General features: G+C 48.2%; 1 long non-coding RNA gene across 1 annotated transcript; it reads left to right on the forward strand.

The window, feature by feature from the left end:
* Positions 1-216: 216 nt before the first annotated feature.
* LOC115190471 (uncharacterized) lies at positions 217-2,297 on the forward strand. The gene is made up of 2 exons (XR_003877276.1): positions 217-255; positions 2,212-2,297. It is a non-coding gene; the product is annotated as an uncharacterized LOC115190471 (long non-coding RNA).
* Positions 2,298-10,536: the final 8,239 nt, after the last annotated feature.

Below are 10,536 nucleotides of genomic sequence, written 5' to 3' on the forward strand. Positions count from 1 at the left end.
GAGGGAACCCCTGTCAATTTTTCTCTCATGACTTTATGTAGAGTCAATCACAATCACAATCACATTATTACACATCTATGATTTGACTCCTTGCTTGGACTAACTCATTCTTAGCTCTTTTGTCTCACTGTGTAGTGTTTTTGTGTTATTGTCTTCCCAGTCAAATCCTGTCCTGCACTGGTCAAGCCTCTGAACAACTCAACTCATGCCTCATACCCTCATTCAATCACTGCTGTGATCCCTTCCCAAAATGGTGTAAGTAGCCCTCTCATTCCTATTCCCCATAATATTGTACAATAAGTGTCTTTATTAAATGCTTTAGGTTAAAATAAGGACTCTTTGACAATTTTAGAAACACATTTTGACGTCTCTGTGGGTCTCCCATCGTCCTCAACAACAGAAATGTCTAATAACGTCTAATACAATTCATCATTAATAAATTTGCAAGTTTTCTTTGTTCAGAAGCCTGATTCTACTCACTGTGGTAGTGTGGAAGTGTTGAGCTGTATTATTTGGCCTGTGGTCCTGTTGTCCCCAGTCCCAGTGGAGAAGATAATGTCTTAATTGAGCTTCTTGTCTGTGACTGAGATACGTAATCTGCACATTTACTAAAACGTCAGCTCTCATCTCTCCCAATGTTCTCAATGTCAAACGATGAAAGCCGGGTAGTTTTTTTTCATGATTGCAACTCAGGTCATTTTAGTCGGCTGGCCCTCGCTACATATTCGTCGTCAGACCCACTGGCTCCAGGTCATTTATAAGTCTATGCTAGGTAAAGCTCCGCCTTAGCTCAGCTCACTGGTCTCGATAACAACACCCACCCGTAGCACGCGCTCCAGCAGGTACATCTCACTGGTCATTCCCCAAAGCCAACACCTCCTTTGGCCGCCTTTCCTTCCAGTTCTCTGCTGCCAGTGACTGGAACGAATTGCAAAAATTGCTGAAGCTGGAGACTTATATTTCCCTCACTGACTTTAAACATCAGCTATCTGAGCATCTAACCGATCTCTGCAGCTGTACATAGTCCATCTGTAAATAGCCCATCCAATCTACCTACCTCATCCCCATATTGTTTTTATTTACTTTCTGCTCTTTTGCACACCAGTATTTCTACTTACACATCATCATCTGCTCATCTATCACTCCAGTGTTAATCTACTAAATTGTGATTACTTTGCTACTACGGCCTATTTATTGCCATACCTCCTCACGCCATTTGCACACACTGAAAATAGACTTTCTTTTTTATTTTGTGTTGACTGTACGCTTGTTTATTCCATTTAACTCTGTGTTGTTGTTTCTGTCGCACTGCTTTGCTTTATCTTGGCCAGGTCGCAGTTGTAAATGAGAACTTGTTCTCAACTGGCCACCTGGTTAAATAAAGGTGAAATAATATGAATAAAAGATCCTAGATCATAATGAATCAGATTACATGGAGGGGGGGACCTGATCCTAGATCATAATGAATCAGATTACATGGAGAGGGGGGACCTGATCCTATATCATAATGAATCAGATTACATGGAGAGGGGGGGACCTGATCCTAGATCATAATGAATCAGATTACATGGAGAGGGGGGACCTGATCCTATATCATAATGAATCAGATTACATGGAGAGGAGGACCTGATCCTAGATCATAATGAGTCAGATTACATGGAGAGGAGGGACCTGATCCTAGATCATAATGAATCAGATTACATGGAGAGGGGGGACCTGATCCTAGATCATAATGAATCAGATTACATGGAGAGGGGGGACCTGATCCTATATCATAATGAATCAGATTACATGGAGAAGGGGGACCTGATCCTATATCATAATGAATCAGATTACATGGAGAGGAGGACCTGATCCTAGATCATAATGAATCAGATTACATGGAGAGCCGGATATATATAATATACTCTACTATTTTTTAATATTTAATATGCCATAAACTATTGTTTTTTTAACAGTTTCATTAATTCATTGTAATTAACTTCATCATTATGACACACCCCTCTCTATTGTCATTGGTTGCACTAATTGCACTGTTCGTCTACATAACCTGGTTCAAGTATTGATGACATCACCCTGAAGAAGGCACAGTGATGCTGAAAAATTGGTAAATACCCAATAAATTACTGGGTTTATATATGGAGTGTGGGATTCACTTTATGTTGATAGTTTATAACTCTTATGTATGTGCCATCTTTTAGTGTTTTTCAGGCAGCCTGGGAAAGAACTGAAAAAACTCACTAAAGAGTCAAGACAGAGACACCAGAAAGACCCAAGAAGACTTGGACGCAGCATCAGAGGACAGAGAGGGATGTTCAGAACTCACTCAGTCTGGTCAGTTGGTGAGGGTAGACTTGGAGGCTGCTTACCTGACATGGAGGAAGTCCCCCCTCCTCTCCCCTACCTTCCCTATACCCCCTCTTCTCCCCTACCTTCCCTATACCCCCACCTCTCCCCTACCTTCCCTATACCCCCCTCCTCTCCCCTACCTTCCCTATACCCCCCCTCCTCTCCCCTACCTTCCCTATACCCCCCCTCCTCTCCCCTACCTTCCCTATACCACCCTCCTCTCCCCTACCTTCCCTATACCCCCCTCCTCTCCCCTACCTTCCCTATACCCCCCTCCTCTCCCCTACCTTCCCAAAACCCCCTCCTCTCCCCTACCTTCCCTATACCCCCCTCCTCTCCCCTACCTTCCCTATACCCCCTCCTCTCCCCTACCTTCCCTATACCCCCTCTCCTCTACCTTCCCTATACCACCCGCCTCTCCCCTACCTTCCCTATACCACCCGCCTCTCCCCTACCTTCCCTATACCCCCCTCCTCTCCCTACCTTCCCTATACCCCCTCCTCTCCCCTACCTTCCCAATACCCCCCTCCTCTCCCCTACCTTCCCTATACCCCCTCCTCTCCCCTACCTTCCCTATACCCCTCCTCTCCCCTACCTTCCCTATACCCCCCTCCTCTCCCCTACCTTCCCTATACCCCCTCCTCTCCCCTACCTTCCCTATACCACCCGCCTCTCCCCTACCTTCCCTATACCCCCTCCTCTCCCCTACCTTCCCTATACCCCCTCCTCTCCCCTACCTTCCCTATACCCCCCTCCTCTCCCCTACCTTCCCAATACCCCCCCTCCTCTACCTTCCCTATACCCCCCTCCTCTCCCCTACCTTCCCTATACCACCCGCCTCTCCCCTACCTTCCCTATACCCCCTCCTCTCCCCTACCTTCCCTATACCACCCGCCTCTCCCCTACCTTCCCTATACCACCCGCCTCTCCCCTACCTTCCCTATACCCCCCTCCTCTCCCCTACCTTCCCAATACCCCCCCTCCTCTACCTTCCCTATACCCCCCTCCTCTCCCCTACCTTCCCTATACCACCCTCCTCTCCCCTACCTTCCCTATACCACCCGCCTCTCCCCTACCTTCCCTATACCACCCGCCTCTCCCCTACCTTCCCTATACCCCCCTCCTCTCCCCTACCTTCCCATACCCCCCCTCCCTACCTTCCCTATACCCCCTCCTCTCCCCTACCTTCCCTATACCCCCCTCCTCTCCCCTACCTTCCCTATACCACCCGCCTCTCCCCTACCTTCCCTATACCCCCTCCTCTCCCCTACCTTCCCTATACCCCCTCCTCTCCCCTACCTTCCCTATACCCCCTCCTCTCCCCTACCTTCCCATACCCCCTCCTCTCCCCTATCTTCCCTATACCCCCTCCTCTCCCCTACCTTCCCTATACTCCCCTCCTCTCCCCTACCTTCCCTATACCCCCTCCTCTCCCCTATCTTCCCTATACCCCCCTCCTCTCCCCTACCTTCCATTTACCCCCTCCTCTCCCCTACCTTCCCAATACCCCCCTCCTCTCCCCTACCTTCCCTATACCCCCCTCCTCTCCCCTACCTTCCCTATACCCCCTCCTCTCCCCTATCTTCCCTATACCCCCTCCTCTCCCCTATCTTCCCTATACCCCCTCCTCTCCCCTACCTTCCCTATACCCCCCCCCCATTATGTTGGACCATCATGTTTATTTGTTTGAATCTTGTCTTTGTTTGTGATCAGGTTAGAAGAGAATGACTCCTCAACCCAAGAGGCCCTGGAGCAGCTGTGATCAGGTTAGAAGAGAATGACTCCTCAACCCAAGAGGCCCTGGAGCAGCTGTGATCAGGTTAGAAGAGAATGACTCCTCAACCCAAGAGGCCCTGGAGCAGCTGTGATCAGGTTAGAAGAGAATGACTCCTCAACCCAAGAGGCCCTGGAGCAGCTGTGATCAGGTTAGAAGAGAATGACTCCTCAACCCAAGAGGCCCTGGAGCAGCTGTGAGAGAGCAGCAGTGTGGAAACATTTGGGGAAATTTAAAGAAGGTTTCCTGGAAAAGAGGATTGACTGTTACGTAAAGGGTCAGAGCCAGTGAGTGGACAAAATATTAAGGATACCTTCCTAATATTGAGTTACGCCTGGTCAGTTTGTCATGGAAAGAAAAGGTGTCCTTAATGTTTTGTGTTAATTACATAATAATTATACATTTATGGATTTTTTAATGTAGCCTATTGTTTTCTATTTATTCAACCTGCCATCTACCCACCTGGGGACTGAGGGTTATGAGAGAACCCCCACATCACTAGCTTCTCTTTATTCAACCTGCCATCTACCCACCTGGGGACTGAGGGTTATGAGAGAACCCCCACATCACTAGCTTCTCTTTATTCAACCTGCCATCTACCCACCTGGGGACTGAGGGTTATGAGAGAACCCCCACATCACTAGCTTCTCTTTATTCAACCTGCCATCTACCCACCTGGGGACTGAGGGTTATGAGAGAACCCCCACATCACTAGCTTCTCTTTATTCAACCTGCCATCTACCCACCTGGGGACTGAGTGTTATGAGAGAACCCCCACATCACTAGCTTCTCTTTATTCAACCTGCCATCTACCCACCTGGGGACTGAGGGTTATGAGAGAACCCCCACATCACTAGCTTCTCTTTATTCAACCTGCCATCTACCCACCTGGGGACTGAGGGTTATGAGAGAACCCCCACATCACTAGCTTCTCTTTATTCAACCTGCCATCTACCCACCTGGGGACTGGGGGTTATGAGAGAACCCCCACATCACTAGCTTCTCTTTATTCAACCTGCCATCTACCCACCTGGGGACTGAGGGTTATGAGAGAACCCCCACATCACAAGCTTCTCTTTATTCAACCTGCCATCTACCCACCTGGGGACTGAGGGTTATGAGAGAACCCCCACATCACTAGCTTCTCTTTATTCAACCTGCCATCTACCCACCTGGGGACTGAGGGTTATGAGAGAACCCCCACATCACTAGCTTCTCTTTATTCAACCTGCCATCTTCCCACCTGGGGACTGAGGGTTATGAGAGAACCCCCACATCACTAGCTTCTCTTTATTCAACCTGCCATCTACCCACCTGGGGACTGAGGGTTATGAGAGAACCCCCACATCACTAGCTTCTCTTTATTCAACCTGCCATCTCCCCACCTGGGGACTGAGGGTTATGAGAGAACCCCCACATCACTAGCTTCTCTTTATTCAACCTGCCATCTACCCACCTGGGGCCTGAGGGTTATGAGAGAACCCCCACATCACTAGCTTCTCTTTATTCAACCTGCCATCTACCCACCTGGGGACTGAGGGTTATGAGAGAACCCCCACCTCACTAGCTTCTCTTTATTCAACCTGCCATCTACCCACCTGGGGACTGAGGGTTATGAGAGAACCCCCACATCACTAGCTTCTCTTTATTCAACCTGCCATCTACCCACCTGGGGACTGAGGGTTATGAGAGAACCCCCACATCACTAGCTTCTCTTTATTCAACCTGCCATCTACCCACCTGGGGATTGAGGGTTATGAGAGAACCCCCACATCACTAGCTTCTCTTTATTCAACCTGCCATCTTCCCACCTGGGGACTGAGGGTTATGAGAGAACCCCCACATCACTAGCTTCTCTTTATTCAACCTGCCATCTACCCACCTGGGGACTGAGGGTTATGAGAGAACCCCCACATCACTAGCTTCTCTTTATTCAACCTGCCATCTACCCACCTGGGGACTGAGGGTTATGAGAGAACCCCCACATCACTAGCTTCTCTTTATTCAACCTGCCATCTACCCACATGGGGACTGAGTGTTATGAGAGAACCCCCACATCACTAGCTTCTCTATATTCAACCTGTCATCTACCCACCTGGGGACTGAGGGTTATGAGAGAACCCCCACATCACTAGCTTCTCTTTATTCAACCTGCCATCTACCCACCTGGGGACTGAGGGTTATGAGAGAACCCCCACATCACTAGCTTCTCTTTATTCAACCTGCCATCTACCCACCTGGGGACTGAGGGTTATGAGAGAACCCCCACATCACTAGCTTCTCTTTATTCAACCTGCCATCTACCCACCTGGGGACTGAGGGTTATGAGAGAACCCCCACATCACTAGCTTCTCTTTATTCAACCTGCCATCTACCCACCTGGGGACTGAGGGTTATGAGAGAACCCCCACATCACTAGCTTCTCTTTATTCAACCTGCCATCTACCCACCTGGGGACTGAGGGTTATGAGAGAACCCCCACATCACTAGCTTCTCTTTATTCAACCTGCCATCTACCCACCTGGGGACTGGGGGTTATGAGAGAACCCCCACATCACTAGCTTCTCTTTATTCAACCTGCCATCTACCCACCTGGGGACTGAGGGTTATGAGAGAACCCCCACATCACAAGCTTCTCTTTATTCAACCTGCCATCTACCCACCTGGGGACTGAGGGTTATGAGAGAACCCCCACATCACTAGCTTCTCTTTATTCAACCTGCCATCTACCCACCTGGGGACTGAGGGTTATGAGAGAACCCCCACATCACTAGCTTCTCTTTATTCAACCTGCCATCTTCCCACCTGGGGACTGAGGGTTATAAGAGAACCCCCACATCACTAGCTTCTCTTTATTCAACCTGCCATCTACCCACCTGGGGACTGAGGGTTATGAGAGAACCCCCACATCACTAGCTTCTCTTTATTCAACCTGCCATCTCCCCACCTGGGGACTGAGGGTTATGAGAGAACCCCCACATCACTAGCTTCTCTTTATTCAACCTGCCATCTACCCACCTGGGGCCTGAGGGTTATGAGAGAACCCCCACATCACTAGCTTCTCTTTATTCAACCTGCCATCTACCCACCTGGGGACTGAGGGTTATGAGAGAACCCCCACCTCACTAGCTTCTCTTTATTCAACCTGCCATCTACCCACCTGGGGACTGAGGGTTATGAGAGAACCCCCACATCACTAGCTTCTCTTTATTCAACCTGCCATCTACCCACCTGGGGACTGAGGGTTATGAGAGAACCCCCACATCACTAGCTTCTCTTTATTCAACCTGCCATCTACCCACCTGGGGATTGAGGGTTATGAGAGAACCCCCACATCACTAGCTTCTCTTTATTCAACCTGCCATCTTCCCACCTGGGGACTGAGGGTTATGAGAGAACCCCCACATCACTAGCTTCTCTTTATTCAACCTGCCATCTACCCACCTGGGGACTGAGGGTTATGAGAGAACCCCCACATCACTAGCTTCTCTTTATTCAACCTGCCATCTACCCACCTGGGGACTGAGGGTTATGAGAGAACCCCCACATCACTAGCTTCTCTTTATTCAACCTGCCATCTACCCACATGGGGACTGAGTGTTATGAGAGAACCCCCACATCACTAGCTTCTCTATATTCAACCTGTCATCTACCCACCTGGGGACTGAGGGTTATGAGAGAACCCCCACATCACTAGCTTCTCTTTATTCAACCTGCCATCTACCCACCTGGGGACTGAGGGTAATGAGAGAACCCCCACATCACTAGCTTCTCTTTATTCAACCTGCCATCTACCCACCTGGGGACTGAGGGTTACGAGAGAACCCCCACATAACTAGCTTCTCTTTATTCAACCTGCCATCTACCCACCTGGGGACTGAGGGTTACGAGAGAACCCCCACATAACTAGCTTCTCTTTATACAACCTGCCATCTACCCACCTGGGGACTGAGGGTTATGAGAGAACCCCCACATCACTAGCTTGCATGTTCTGCAGCCTTGTAAAGATAAGGAGGGACGACTGGGAGGCAGGTTGGCATTTATTGTCATGAATCTTGTTCTGGAGGCAGGTTGGCATTTATTGTCATGAATCTTGCCCTGGAGGCAGGTTGGCATTTATTGTCATGAATCTTGCCCTGGGGGCAGTTCAGCAAAGTATTCCCTAGCTGGCACAGGCACAAAGTAATACAATCAGATTTTAATCCTAACCTCAACCAAACTGCTAATCCTTCCCTTAAATTAAGACCATAAAACAACATTTTCCACAGCCAATTCTGACTTTGCAGCTGACATATCTAGAGGAAATCGCACAGTTCTGCCTCCAGGTCAAGATTCATGACAAACGTCAACATGAGACAGGGAGAAGCAATGTAAAATCAATAACGAAATTGTTTTCACAATTAACATGCTTTTTCTTGTTTCAAGTATGTTTTATTATGAAAAGTACAATATAACCATGTATACTTGTACAACTATGGAGCGTATGTCCACATATAATTGTACAATTTGTTTTTCCAACATAAAAGACAAGAAATGATCACATTGGTATTTTAACGGTGTTATTGTAAGAGTTTAAATGTTTAAACAGAGGATACATCTAAAACAGGATAAAACAAGTGCAGTATGTTGTGAGAATGTTACTTTAACGTCGACTCATAACGTCACACTATAACTTCATGGGAGTCTTGTGGAAAGACTGCATGTTGTTTTGGGTGGATTGAGTGACGTCTTCATCAACATTTTGCAGAATATTCCGGTAGTATTTTCACCTCTTGTTGGCTGCAGACATTCATAAGGAGTTCCAGTAGTTTATTTGCCATTTGCAGGAATTAAAAGTAATACATACATTGTAATTCCTTGTTGGATCTCTCTCACATACAGGACAGTACATACCAGAGGAGGCTGCTGAGGGGAGGACGGCTCATAATAATGTCTGGAACAGAGTGAATGAAATGGAACACATGGAAACCACGTGTTTGATACCATTCCACTTATTCCACTCCAGCCATTACAAGCCTGTCCTCCCTAAATAAGGTCCCACCAACCTCCTGTGGTACAAACACAAACAGTAAAATATATCATAAAAAATGCAAAGTGGTAAAAGATCAGAAAATATTACAAGCCTGTCATGTGTGAGTGTCCAGTGTGTGTGTGTGTCAGTGTTTATGTGTGTCAGTGTGTGTGTGTTCAGTGTGTGTGTGTGTGTGTCAGTGTTTATGTGTGTGTGTATGTGTCCAGTGTGTTTGTCCAGTTTGAGTGGGTGTGTGTGTGCCTAGTGTGTGTGTGTGTGTGTGTGTGTGTGTGTGTGTGTGTTCAGTGTGTTCAGTGTGTGTGTGTGTTCAGTGTGTGTGTGTGTCTGTCCAGTGTGTGTGTGTGTGTGTGTGTGTGTGTGTTCAGAGTGTGTCCAGTGTGTGTGTGTTCAGTGTGTGTGTCCATTGTGTGTGTGTCCAGTGTGTGTGTGTGTGTCCAGTGTGTCTGTGTGTGAGTGTGTGTGTGTGAGTGTGTGTGTGTGTGTGTCCAGTGTGTGTATGTGTCCAGTGTGTGTGTGTCGTGTTTGTGTGTATGTGAGTGTGTCGTGTGTCGTGCGTGTGAGTGTGTGTGTGTCCAGTGTGTGTGTTGAGAGTGTGTGTGTGTGTGTGTCCAGTGTGTGTGTGTGTGTGTCCAGTGTGTGTGTGTCCAGTGTGTGTCGTGTGTGTGTGTGTGTGAGTGTTGTGTGTCCAGTGTGTCTGTGTGTGAGTGTGTGTGTGCGTCCAGTGTGTGTGTGTGTCGTGTTTGTGTGTGTGTGAGTGTGTCGTGTGTCGTGCGTGTGAGTGTGTGTGTGTCCAGTGTGTGTGTTGAGAGTGTGTGTGTGTGTGTCCAGTGTGTGTGTGTGTGTGTGTGTGTGTGTGTGTGTGTGTGTGTGTCCAGTTATTATTTCAGGGACACTGAGGAATCATCATAATGAACCCTAAATCCTGGATAGAGGGGCTCAGTGAATGTGGAGGTGAATGTGATCAGGTGGGTCAGTGTGTCAGAGGAGGCTCTATAGAAGGACAGAGTGCCGGCTGGCCAGTCCAGATACACTCCTACTCTGTGGGAGCTGGAGGAGGGGACGTCTATGGTAGTGTCATTATTATTATGCCTGGCATAGTAACTGTTGTCAGAGCAGAACAGACTCCAGGACTTGTCATTGTATCCAATACCACAGTCCTTACCCCATCCTCTCCTGCTGATTCCTTTATATGTCACTCCTATAACAGCCCCCATTATCCCACTCCACTCTACCTCCCAGTAACAGCGCCCAGTCAGACCCTCTCTACACAGCACCTGTCTACAGTCCTCAAATCTCTCTGGGTGATCAGGATACGGCTGCTTCTCTGTCCTACATGTCACCTTTCTGTTCTCCTCAGACAGAGAGAGGAGTCTGTTTAACT

This window comes from Salmo trutta, unplaced genomic scaffold, assembly GCF_901001165.1.
Source record: "Salmo trutta unplaced genomic scaffold, fSalTru1.1, whole genome shotgun sequence".
In the NCBI taxonomy this organism is placed as follows: Eukaryota; Metazoa; Chordata; class Actinopteri; order Salmoniformes; family Salmonidae; genus Salmo; species Salmo trutta.